At 38.8% G+C, this 14194-nt stretch overlaps 1 protein-coding gene across 9 annotated transcripts in view; it reads right to left on the reverse strand.

Moving 5' to 3' along the window:
- The window catches only part of DNM3 (dynamin 3), a 624166-nt gene that overhangs the window by 587469 nt on the left and 22503 nt on the right, over positions 1-14194 (reverse strand). The gene's annotated exons all lie outside the window — the stretch shown is intronic.

A 14194-nucleotide genomic window follows, 5' to 3' on the forward strand; every position in this document is an offset into this window, starting at 1 on the left:
ACCTGGATTGAGTTCCTGACTCAGCTTGGCCAGGATGGGGTATCTGGAGAGTAAGCAAATGGATAAAAGCATCTTTCTCTGTCTCTCTCACTTCTCCCTCTCCCTCTTTCTGCCCCCTTCCTGTCTCACAAATTGAAAAACTATATTTTTAATAAGAAAAAGAAAAATTTTAAGTACCTGTGACAATTACCCTGGATAACTGTTTAATAAGAGCTTAAGAAATTGTACAAAGGACACCAAGAGAGAAAGAGAAAGAGAAAAGCAAAAATTAAACTTTTCAATAGATAGGTTACTTCTTACTTAATAAAGCAAATTGCCAAGAAGTACTAACATAGAAGAGAGCTAATTCTCCTTTCTTTCTGCCTGAAAATTTGTCTAAGTTGTGACATCCAACTCGTTTATGCATGGCTTTGAGGATGCCATTAAATAGGTGGATTTGAGCATTTCAAATAGATCTGGCATGAAGCTATTTCTTGCTCAAAAAATTTCCACTCTCTCACACAATGCACACATTGCAGTGTCAAGGTTGAAAACAGGAAAAATCACTTGGCTTGGGACCAAGTACTTCAGGGTGATTCAGTTTCAGTCCCTTGGCCTCAGAAAACCACAGAGAAGATGGATGCCTGACATGCCAGGAGCCTCGCTCAGGACACTATTCAACACCCTTGCCAGGGAGGGTGGGACCCAAGGCAGGATCAAACAATTCCATGATGGTGGGCCCTAGAGATCTTAGATCTTAGGAAATACATCATAATACCACTCTTATTCAAGCAGGAAGCACTCTTTTAAGAAATTCTTTAACCCAATATTCTTAATACTAAGGGGGAAGATATTGGGTTGAAAAACACAGGTGCCAGTCATGAATTGAAAGGTAATTCACAAGAGTTGAACTCAATGTTAAGATTTTGAGGAATAGATCACAAATTAATTTCATTTACGTTATAGTTAATGTAAGCATGAGAGTGAAATATAATAAAAAGCCTATTTATAAAGGATGAGCATTTTTCCAATAAGTATAAAACAAAAATTCTAAATGATAAATAAGCATTGTGTCTTAGCTTTTTTCTTTTTCTTTTTTTAGCTGTTTGAAAAATAATGCTGCATCTTCCCTAAACAGCACTCTGGCCTCAGAATCAGCCCTTAAGGCATTCAGATCTGGCTAAAAAGCCCATGAGAGTTTCTCGGGCATGGAAATCCAAGACATCGCAGGAAAAAATAACCTAAATGAAAGATCTCTGTGAGTGAGATCCCAGTGGAAAGAACAGGCCATCAAAGGAGGTACCTTTCTCTGAAGGGAGGAGAGAACTTCCACTTTGACCATGGCCTTGTCTAAGTAAGATTTAAGTTGGAGAACTCAAGAGGCTTCCATAGCCTTGGCAGCTCATGGCAAGAGCCTCGAGTGATTACTGATGTCATAAATAAGAGTGTCAATTGTTAAATCAACAACAGGAGTCACTGTGCACTTACTCCCCATGTACGATCTCTGTCCTTAATGTGTTGTATTATGTGAATTAACAGTATAACTAGGCCAGCGCCGTGGCTCACTAGGCTAATCCTCCGCCTTGCGGCGCCGGCACACCGGGTTCTAGTCCCCGTCGGGGCGCCGGATTCTGTCCCTGTTGCCCCTCTTCCAGGCCAGCTCTCTGCTGTGGCCAGGGAGTGCAGTGGAGGATGGCCCAAGTACTTGGGCCCTGCACCCCATGGGAGACCAGGATAAGTACCTGGCTCCTGCCATCGGATCAGCGCGGTGCACTGGCCATTGGAGGGTGAACCAATGGCAAAGGAAGACCTTTCTCTCTGTCTCTCATTCTCACTGTCCTCTCTGCCTGTCAAAAAAAAAAAAAATTAACAGTATAACTAGTACTCAAACAGTACTTTATACTTTGTGTTTCTGTGTGGGTGCAAACTGTTGAAATCTGTACTTAGTATTTACTACTTAGTATTTACTAAATTGATCTTCTGTAAAGATAATTGAAAATGATCTTGATGAAGAATGGGATGGGAGAGGAGTGGGAGATAGGATGGTTGCTGGTGGGAGGGAGGTTATGGGGGGAAAAGCCCCTATAATCCAAAAGTTGTACTTTTGAAATTTATATTTATTAAATAAAAGTTTAAAAGAAATAAAAAAATTAAAAAAGAGTTACAAATCCAAGGCTGGCATTATGGCATGGTATAACACAATCATTTTAATATATTTTTTTAAAAATGATAAATATTACCATGAGAAAAGTAATTTGCAAAAACTGTATATCATATAAATGAAAAATATATATTATATAAATGTATAACATTAAGGATATAAAATAAAAAATCTTTTTACAGAAAAATAATGTTGCATCTTAAAAATTGTGGTATCCTTGATACATAAAATGTGGTAGGTTATGGTAAATATAGATTTATGAACATATATGTGATATACAACCAAAGGTACCACTGAAATGAAATCCACAAATGCCAAGTACTGAGATGATAGGGATGCCCTGTGACACTCAAGCATATAACTCTGTGGCCTACTAATAATTCTAAAGTTAATAATATAATATATCTGATTCCAAGAGATTGAGTTTCAATAAAAGTAGATTTAAAGTTATGTAGAAAAATTTGAGTGACAATGCCACAAATTTCTGACAAATATATCTTTTAAATTTTTATTTATGTAAGGTGAACAAATTCCATGTATGTCATATATACAGATTTAGGAACATAGTGAGACTTCCCATTCTACCTTCCCTCCCATTTTTGACCCCACCCTCCCTTCTCCTTCCTCTTATTTTCTCTTTTAATTTTTACAATGCCATACTTTCCATTTATTTTATAATCATCAGCTTAACCCTCCACTAAGAAAGAATTCAATAGTAAGAAGAAGGAAAAAAAACCACTGTTCCTCAACAGGACAGACAAGGGCTATAAACAGTAATCAAATTGAAGAATGTCAATTTCCTCATATACATTACATTTTTTGTACTCTATTAGTTACCCCAGATCGGGGGAAACATATTTGTCTTTTGGGGACTGGCTTACTTCGCTAGGTATAAAGTTTGCATTCATTTTGTTACAAAAGACAGGATTTCATTCTTTCTTATTGCTGAGCAGCATTCCATAGTGTACATACCCAGTCATCAGTTGATAGATCTCTGGGTTGATTCCGTATCTTAGCTATTGTAAATTAAGCTGCAATAAACATGAGGACACAAATAACTCTTTAATGTGCTGATTTCATTTCATTTGGGTAAATTCCTAGGAGTGGGATGCCTGGGTCGGTAGATCTATTTTTCTATCTCTGAGGAATCTCCATACTGTCTTCAATAATGGTTGTACCGGTTGACATTGCCATTAACAGTGGATTAAGATATCTTTTTCTCCACATCCTCACCAGCATTTATTGTTTTTTGATTTTTGAAGGATAGCCATTCTAATTGGGATGAGGTGAAACCTCATTGCGGTTTGTATTTGCATTTCTCTGTTGGCTAGTGATCCTGAGCATTTTTTCGTGTGTCTGTAAGCCATTGGTTTTCCATTATTTGAAAAATGCCCATTCATGTCCTTTGTACATTTCTTAACTGGATTGTATTTTTACTTTTTAAATTTTATTTAAGGAATACAAATTTAATGCATTTTATATATACAAATTTAGGAACATAGTGATTCTTCTCACCCTATCTCCTTACTGCCCATACTCCCACCCTTCTCCTCTTCCCTCTCACATACCCATTGTTATTTTTCACAAAGATCTATTTTCAGTTAACTTCATACTCATAAGATTAAGTAAGTAGAGGGTTCAACAAATAGTATGAATAAAAATGTAAATAAACAAAAACAAAAAACATTGTTCACCAATATTCAGGACAAGCACTGCTCAAAATCATTGCATCACAAAGTGTCAACTTCACTCCAATAGATTACTTTTTAAGTACTCTGTTAGTACTACAGATCAGAGAGAACATATGGTATTTGTCTTTTGGGGACTGGCTTATTTCATTAATTATAATACTTTCCAGTTGCATCTATTTTGTTGCAAATAACAGGATTTCATTTCTTTTCCCACTGTGTAGTATTCCATAGTGTATATATAACCATATTTCTTTATCAATCCTGTCTTCAGTTGATGGACATCTGCATTGATTCTATATCTTAGCTATTGTGAATTGTGCTGCAATGAACACGGGGGTACAGATAAAACTTTCATATGTTGATTTCATCTCCTTTGGGTAAATTCCCACGGGTGGGATGGCTGGGTCAAATAGTAGGTCTATATTCAGCTTTCTGTGGTATCCCCATACTGTCTTTCACAATGGCTGCACCAGTTTACATTCCTACCAACAGTGGATTAGGGTATCCTTTTCCATACATCCTCACCAACATTTGTTGTTTGTTGATTTCTGTAAGAGCCATTCTAACAAGGGTAAGATGAAACCTCACTGTGGTTTTGATTTGCATTGCCTAGATAGCTAGCAATCTTGAGGATGTTTTCATGTGTGTGTTATTTGAATTTCCTCCCTTGAAAAATGTCTGTTCAGGTCCTCTGCCCATTTATTAAATGGATTGCTTGTTTTGTTGTTGAGTTTCTTGAGCTCTTTGTGGATCCTAGATATTAATCCTTTATCAGTTGCATAGTTTACAAATATTTTCTCCCATTGTGTCAGTTGCCTCTTCACTTTGCTGAGTGTTTCCTTTGCAATGAAGAAGCTTCTTAGCTTGATGTGATCTATTTGTCTATTTTGGCTTTGATTGCTTGTGCTTTGTGGGGTCTTTTCCAAGGAGTCTTTGTCTATGCCAATGTCTTGCAGAGTTTCACTGATCTGTTCCTCTAATAATCTGATGATAGAAGCAGGTCATAGATTTAGACCCTTGATCCATTTTGAGTTGATTTTTGTATGCAGTGTAAAGTAGGGGTCTTGTTACATACTTCCCTACCTATAGATCCAGTTTTCTCAGCACCATTTGTTGAAAAGACTGTTCCTTTCTCCAGGGACTGATTCGAGCTCATTTGTCGAAAATTACTTGGTTGTAGATGCACAGATTAAATTCTTTGGTTTCTATTCTTTTCCATTGTCCTTAATACAGATTAATATCTGTTTGTGCCTTGCATCTCCCCATGGCATATTATTTGGCTAACTGAAGAAGAATCATGGATTGGATGAACCAGGGATATGTTACAATCAAAGTTCAGCAAAGGTGTGACTCATATATTCTAAATATTTGAGGTTTGAAGTATGAACAGCCATATTAAAATATAAATTTTTAATTAAATAAACCAATTGTGGTAGTGAAACAAAGTGGAGTTTTCTTCAGTTACTTAACCAGTAACCATTTCTACAGTAGACTGCAAGAATTATATTAAATGTCAAAAGCAATAACCTCACACATGAATACAAGTTTGCTCCAAATCTGTTCAAAGCCTGACTTTCAGCTCCTCTACCCTTTGAGAAGCCTGCCAAAGTGCCCAACTCTCCTCCTGACCACACCATTGCATGATCTTGTCCACATGCTGTGTGGAGTTCCTGCTGATTTCAAAGCCTGCATTCCATGAACATTTACACATCTCATTTAAAATTCAAAACATTTGGCTTTTATTAGAATCTTACACACAAATAAGCTTTAAAATAATACTTGAAAGCAGCTCATAGAATAAGACCCTAAAATTATAGCTGAGTGTGTTTTGGCAGTGATACCTACTTAGGATCTATGGGTCATCTCAGCCAACTGACCATGTGTGCAACCCAAGAAAAAAATTATTGGACATCTACTACAGGAAAGTTATAATGTAGCATGTATAAGGACCTAATGATGTATATAAAATGTTTATAGCACATGGTACGCATAAAATAATATTTATGAAGTCCACAGTCTTATTTGAAAAGTACAAGTGAAGGTTTAACAAATAATAATAAAACAACAGGAATGTGGTACAGTGGGTAAGATGCCACTACATCCTATATTGGAGTGCCAGACTTAGAATCTCAGCTCTGCATTTAATCCAGTTTACCGTTAACGTGCACCTTGGGAAGTAGCAGATAATCACTCAAGTAATTTGGTCCCTGTACCCACATAGGAGACCCAGAATGAATTATAGCCTCCTGGCTTCAGCCTTGGCTGGTAAATTAGAAGAGCAAATCATATGTAAACTTCAACTTAACAATTTTTCTGGAAGTATTTGAGAGATCTTGGGGGAGAGAGTAATCATTCTCATCTTTAGATACACAGTGGTTGCCACAATCCTTAAGCATAGAGCAAACACTGAGTAAAGAGTTGATGCACTGGGGTTGATGCTGTGGCATAGCAGGTTATGCCACAGCCTGCAGTGCTGGCATCTCATATGGATGCTGGTTCAAGACCCAGCTCCTCCTCTTCCAATCGAGCTCTCTGCTATGGACTGGGAAAGCAGTAGAAGATGGCCCAAGTTCTTGGGTCCTTGCACCCATGTGGGAAACCTGGAAGAAGCTCCTGGCTCCTGGCTTCAGATCGCCCCAGCTCCCACCATTGTGGCCATTTGGAGAGTGAACCAGAGGATGGAGGACCATTCTGTCTGTCTCTTCCTCTCTCTGTCTGCAACTCTGCCTCTCAAATAAATAAAATCTTTTTTAAAAATTGTGTATTTAATAAAAAGAGTTGATGAAATTAACTGAAATCACAGGAATGAGAAAAGCAGCAGCATTCTAGATGGAAAAATGATATGAGTAAAGACATAAAAGACAAAGTACAAGGAATGGTATCTATTGTATATGAGTCAGAGGAATAGTGGATTATGCTGAAAAGTATTTGGTAGCCAGATCATGGAAAGCTATAAATGTAATGCCAAGAAGTTAATATTTATTATGTAGGGAAAGGAAGCAATTAGAATTGTACTTTAAGAGATACTGTCAAGAGTATTTAGGATGATTTACACAGGAGCTGACATTAAGAAAGCTGATGCTATTAAATAAGTTTTTGCAATATATTGGCTAAGAAGAAAATAAGCTCCTAAGAACTGAGACAACAGCAACAGAACTGGAAAGGCAATACCACAGAGAAAAGACACCACTCAAATGAAATCTACAGAATTTAGTGGAGATGAAGAAATAAAAAAGTTTCAAGATTTGTTGGTTGGGGTCGGCGCTGTGGCTCAGTGGGTTAACACCCTGGCCTGATGTGCTGGCATCCCATATGGGCGCCGGTCCTAGTCCTGGCTGCTCCTCTTCCAATCCGGCTCTCTGCTATGGCCTGGGAAAGCAGTGGAAGATGGGCCAAGTCCTTGGGTCCCTGCACTCATGTGGGAGACCTGAAGGAAGCTCTGGGCTTCTGGCTTAGGATCAGCACAGCTCTGGCTGTTGCAGCCATCTGGAGAGTGAACCAGCGGATGGAGGACCTCTCTCTCTCTCTCTCTCTCTCTCTCTCTGCCTCTCCTCTCTCTGTGTAACTCTGACTTTCAAATAAATAAATAAATAAATCTTTAAAAGAAAAAGATTTGTTGGTTAAGAGAACAGTAAAATCCTTCAAAACACATAGGAAATATGAAATGAACTATTTGGAAAAGAGGATGAAACTATTAGTCAAAGTATAGACACTTAAATTGAAATCTCAACGTGAATCATAAAATGCGAGGAAATGAGTTATGCCAAAGGTCCCAAAATCACCCACCAGAGCCTTCAGCATGGGTAAGGTTGTATAGAAAGGAAGCTACTATATTTGTCATGAATTATGAGAAACTGTTTTTGACTTACTTCTAAAGGAAGCTATATAAATGTGAATGTTTCTTACTCATTTCTGGTAACAAAACAGTTTGATAACATTTCAATTTTTCTCCAATGGTGCTTACATGTATTCAATCTCATATATTAAAAAATAATCTTTATGTTTGTAAATTCTCTACTGGCCATTCCTTGGTCTTATATCAGTACTACTTTTTTTTTTTTTTTGGTCCTGGCTCTTCACTTCTATTTTACTTTATTGTTTCATGTTACATATACAATATCTCCATAAACAGTTACTGAAATAAATGAATGAATGTGGTTTTGTAGGAAGACACCTGAACTCCCTCACAGAAAACCAGAATAGAAATAAATTTAAAATTTTAAATGATTTTATTTGCAGGGAAGATAGTTAATCTGTTATGATTTAAGAGAATGTTTCTCTCCAGCTAATGCAACCTGCTAAATGTTAAGTAAGTCTATATTTTAAAAGGCAAATTAAGGATTGATTAATTTCATTATAAAATAATTTATCCCCACAAAAAGATTCTTACTCTAAATTAAGAACTCAAGCTTAGGCAAGAATTAGAAACTTTTGGCAAGCAATAAACTGAAAATTAAAGCATCTCTAATATAGCATTGCAAATTAACTAAGATAACATTGTTTATAAATATTCTATTTACATACTTTTTTTAAAGAGAGAAGCTATTGAATAAAGTAACCCATGCAATGTCAATTCAATAATAAATGTTACACCCATTCCAAACAGTGGTGCCTGTTCAATGTATATAAACTAAGATCTCTTTGTGTTTCTCTTTCCCAGCCTAATAGGAAAGCCCTTTTTCTAAGAGCAGGGCCTCCACTTAACACTATGCTTCCACAAGTCCCATCTGTTCTATAGACAACTGGGAGTTTGTCCTCTAGCCTGGCAAGCCTTATCAAAAGCTCTGTTAGCTCCTTTTAACCAGTTACCAGGTCCTGTCCTCCTCACTGGCACAGCTCCTTAACGCTCAAGCAGCTGGAGACCCTAACAGAAAATATGCAGGGTAGATCTACATATACACATTTTCTTCTACACTAAATGTATCATCGCCCACCGGTCCAAACCAGGTCATACTGAAGAAATATCAACTTTCAGTAAAACAACCTTCAGTTGTAGATTATAATTTGTCTTAAATGTTATGCCAAGAAAATGCAGCACTAAATATAGCAAGTATTCTTGCAATCCCTGAAATGGAGGTAATCACTTCAGAAAATTTTGTACATGCATATCTGCACTTAAATACTAATTTTTAAACTATCATTTATTGAGCAGTGTATGTCCTAGATATTTAAAAGCCACATTTTAGACTCTGTAAAGGGAATTGAGATAATGTATATTATCTCCATTCTGCAGATGAGGAAATAAATTTAGAAAATCATGAACATTCAAAAATCCTTGGCTTGTTGCATATAAAAGGGGTCTCCAAAAAGTCTGCGGAAATGTTCATTATTTTTTTTAAAAAAACATGCACTGTGCATAGATTTCAACATTTTTTGCACTCAAAAAACATGTTTTAATTCACTTTTCCATGAAGTTTTCCCTTGTACAACACTACTTCAATGGATAATTCTTCTGGATTCAAAGAGTTCATCAAGCCCACTGAACTATAATTATCCCAGTCTTTCAACATACATTTAGTGAATACCTTCCAGCTGTGAGATCAGTGATGGCATTCAAGAGAGGTGACAGCTACTTATTGAAAGGAAAGTGGAGTTAGCCAGGCAAAGGGGAACCCACAGAACATTCCAGATGAAGGGAGACATGGAAGGGCTTTTTATACTTTGGAGACATGGAAGGGCTTGCAGCATCCTAGGAACAATTGTAGTTCAGCAAGACTAAACACCATGGTGAGTGGGTGAGCAGAAAAGAGAAACAGAAGGCAGATCATAAAAGAAACATCAAGGTGTGCTATGAAACTGGGTGATGTCGTTTAGATAAAATTTACATTTTAATAGTTCATTGAACTCTTCTTAGGTTATTAAAAGGGAAATTTCATAAATATATATTTTGAATATTTAAACATAAATATATACATATATTGCTCTACTGAGCCCACATTTCCATTTCGTCAGATATTTTTTGCATACCCTCTCCTTTTTTTTTTTTTTTGCCCTCTCTCCCTCTATTTCCCACTCCACCATCAGCTGAGCCATCACCTCATCAAACTGGAATTTCCCTATTCATGTCAGCAAAGCAACACACCTATGTTCTAGGCACCAGATACCCTACCTTTCGGTTACAGTGGCTGAGGTAGCCCTCTGTCTTTAAAAAGACCTTTTATTCACAGAAACTGTAAATCCTATCCACCACACACTCAAGTATATCTTGCCTATCTCTGCTATGCCATTTATGTCTATGTCTTCTTCTGGATCATTCCCACTAGCAAACCAAAAATGCTCTAAAGAACTCTCGTCAAAAATAGCTCCTCCCTTTGCCTAAGACTCTCTCTCAACTTATTCTCAGAAATGATGTCGGCTGGTGCCGCGGCTCACTAGGCTAATCCTCTGCCTTGCGGCACCAGCACACCAGGTTCTAGTCCCAGCTGGGGTGCCGGATTCTGTCCCGGTTGCCCCTCTTCCAGGCCAGCTCTCTGCTGTGGCCAGGGAGTGCAGTGGAGGATGGCCCAGGTGCTTGGGCCCTGCACCCCATGGGAGACCAGGAGAAGCACCTGGCTCCTGCCTTCGGATCAGCGCGGTGCGCCGGCCGCAGCGCGCCGGCCGCGGCGGCCATTGGAGGGTGAACCAACGGCAAAGGAAGACCTTTCTCTCTGTCTCTCTCTCTCACTGTCCACTCTGCCTGTCAAAAAAAAAAAAAAAAAAAAAAAAAAAAAAAAAAAGAAATGATGTCTACACACTCCGTCAAAATTTACTTAAGTGCCATTTCTTCCATCCACCCCAATCTGGCTTCTCAACTCCAACCCTCCAACATAACCACTCTTTTCTCTCAGTTCTAACAGTCTCCTGATTTGTCTTCTACTGCTTGGGCAACATTCTCTTGACCTCCTTTGCACAGTCTTTCCTCCTTCTCTTCAATTACCCTTGTTTCCCATACTCTCTCCCTATGACTAAACACATTTGTAACGGTTTTTTTAGTTGAAATGGAACTCAAATACCACAAAATTTGCATTTCAGAAGTGTATAGTTCACTGAGTTTTAGTATATTCATGACATTGTATGACTATCTGGTTTCCAAAGATTTTTATCACCTCAAAAAGAAACCCTATATCCATTATGAACCATTCACCGTTCTTCTCTCTCCAGGCCCTGACAACCACTAATCTGTTTTCTGTCTCTATGATATTCCTATGCTAGACATTTTGTATTAATGGAACCATACAATATGTGGCTTTTTGTGTCTGACTGCTTTCATTTAGCACTACATCACAAAGTTCACCCCTGTTGTACATGCATAAGTCCTTCTGTCCTCTTTATAGATGAATAATACTCCGTTATATGGACATACCATACTTGTTTGTTCATCAATTGATGTGCATTTGGATTGTTTTTGTATTTTTGCTATTATGAATAACACCACTGAACACTAAAATCTTTAAAAAAATCAATAACATTGCTATAAACACCTGTTCATAAGTTTTTAGTCTACATGTGTGTGATTTTATTTTTCTTTAGTATACACCTGTGAGTTGAATTGTTGGGTATTGTATCAACTGTGCTTTTCAGGAATTTTTCAGGAATTGCCAAGCTGTTTTCCAAAGTGGCTGCAAAATTTTACACTGTCACCAGCAATGTATGATGGTTCTGATTTTCATATATGCTTATCAACACTCATTATTTTTCATCCTTTATATTACAGCCATCCTAATGGATATGAAGTGGTATCATGGTTTTGATTTGAATTTCCTTAATGACTAATGATGTCAAAATCTTTTTTATGTGATTTTAAGAAATTCGTGCATATTCTTCAAAGAAATGTCTAATCAAGTCCTTTACCCACTTAAATCTGGGTCTTTTGGCAAGTTATAAGAGTTTCATAATTTCTGGATACTAGTCCCTTATCCCATTACAGGCATATCTCAGAGATATTGAGGGTTCACTTCCAGACCACTGTAATAAAACAAATATTGCAATAAAGTGAATCACATGAATTGTGTCTCCCAATGCACATAAAAGTTATGTTTGCACTATCCTTATTAAGTAAGCAATTTATTATATCTAAAAGAAGTACATGCCTTAATTTTAAAATTATTTATTGCTAAAAAGTGCTACGAGCCATCTGAGCAGTCAACAAATCATTATATTTTTGTTGGTGAAGGGTCTCACCTCAATGTTAATGGCTGCTGACTGATCAGAGTGGTGTGTACTGAAGGTTGGGATCACTGTATCTTAAAATAAGACACAGTGAAGCTTGCCACATCAACTGGTTCTTCTTTCCATGAAAAGGAAAACCTTTGCTCTTTCATAGCATTTTACCTCTAGTAGAACAACTTTCAAAATTGAAGTCAAGGGGCCGGCACTGTGGCATAGTGGGTAAAGCCACTGCCTGCAATGCCAGCATCCCATATGGTCACCAGTTCAAGTCCCGGCTGCTCCACTTCTGATCTAGCTCTCTGCTATGGCCTGGGAAAGCAATGGAAGAAGACCCAGGTCTTTGGGCCCCTGAACCCACCTGGGAGACTTGAAGAAACTCCTGGCTCCTAGTTTCAGATGGGCACAGCTCCGGCCATTGCGGCCCTCTCTCTCCTCTCTCCCCCTCCCTCTCCTTCTCCCTCTCACTCTGTGTAACTCTTTCAAATAAATAAATAAATCTTTAAAAAAATTTGAAGTCAATCCTCCCAAACCCTGCTTCTGCCTTATCACCCAATATTCTAAACCCTTTGTTGTCATGTCAACAATGTTCACAGCATCTTCATCAGGAGTAGATTCCATCTGAAGAAGCCATTTTCTTTGCTCATCCATAGAAAACAACTGCTTATCCATTAAAGTTTTTTCATGAAATTACAGCAATTCAGTCTCACTTTCAGGCTCCACTTCTAATTCTAGTTCTTTTTTTTTTTTTTTTTTTTTTTTTTTTTTTGGACAGGCAGAATGGACAGAGAGAGAGACAGAGAGAGAAAGGTCTTCCTTTGCCGTTGGTTCACCCTCCAATGGCCGCCGCTGCAGCCGGCGCACCGCGCTGATCCGATGGCAGGAGCCAGGAGCCAGGTGCTTTTCCTGGTCTCCCATGGGGTGCAGGGCCCAAGCACCTGGGCCATCCTCCACTGCACTCCCTGGCCATAGCAGAGAGCTGGCCTGGAAGAGGGGCAACAGGGACAGAATCCGGCGCCCTGACTGGGACTAGAACCCAGTGTGCCGGCGCCGCAAGGTGGAGGATTAGCCTATTGAGCCACGGCGCCGGCTAATTCTAGTTCTCTTGATACTTTTATCATATCTGCAGTTGCTTCCTCCTCTGACGACTTGAACCCTTCAAAGTTACCCATGAGAAATGGAATCCACTTCTTTCAATCTCCTGTTAATGTTGACATTTTGATCTTTCCCATGAATCATCAATGTTCTTATTGGCATATAGAATGTGAACATTTTCCAAAAGCTTTTTTTTTTTTTTTTTTTTTTTTTTTTTTTTGACAGGCAGAGTGGACAGTGAGAGAGAGAGACAGAGAGAAAGGTCTTCCTTTGCCGTTGGTTCACCCTCCAATGGCCGCCGCAGCCGGCGCGCTGCGGCCGGCGCACCGCGCTGATCCGAAGGCAGGAGCCAGGTGCTTCTCCTGGTCTCCCAAAAGCTTTTCAATTTACTTTGCCAGATCCATCTGTGTCATCACTATGTATGGTAGCTATATCCTTACAAAATATTTTCCTTAGATAACAAGACTTAAAAGTCAAAATTATTCCTTTATCCATGAACTGTAAAACAGATGTTATGTTAGCAGATACAAGAACATTAATCTCAGCCGGTGCCTCGGCTCACTAGGCTAATCCTCCACCTTGCAGCGCCGGCACACCGGCTTCTAGTCCCGGTTGGGGTGCCGGATTCTGTCCCGGTTGCCCCTCTTCCAGGCCAGCTCTCTGCTGTGGACAGGGAGTGCAGTGGAGGATGGCTCAAGTCCTTGGGCCCTGCACCCCATGGGAGACCAGGATAAGTACCTGGCTCCTGCCATCGGATCAAGTGCGGTGCACCAGCCGCAGCGCGCGGGCCGCGGCAGCCATTGGAGGGTGAACCAATGGCAAAGAAGACCTTTCTCTCTGTCTCTCTCTCTCTCACTGTCCACTCTGCCTGTCAAAAAATAAAAATTAAAAAAAAGAACATTAATCTCATTGTATTTGTCCATCAGAGCTCTTAAGGGACCATGTGCATTGTCAACATCATCAGTAAAAGTAATATTTTGTAAGGAATCTCTTTTTCTGAGCAGTAGGTCCCAACAGTGGGTTTAAAATATTCAGTAAACCAAGTCATAAACAAGTGTGCTGCCATTCAGGCCTTGTTCTTCCATGTATAGATCCAAGCAGAGTAGATTTAGTATAATTCTTG

This window comes from Oryctolagus cuniculus, chromosome 7 (assembly GCF_051225735.1).
Source record: "Oryctolagus cuniculus isolate XC-2025 breed Fujian yellow rabbit chromosome 7, ASM5122573v1, whole genome shotgun sequence".
Classification (NCBI taxonomy): Eukaryota; Metazoa; Chordata; class Mammalia; order Lagomorpha; family Leporidae; genus Oryctolagus; species Oryctolagus cuniculus.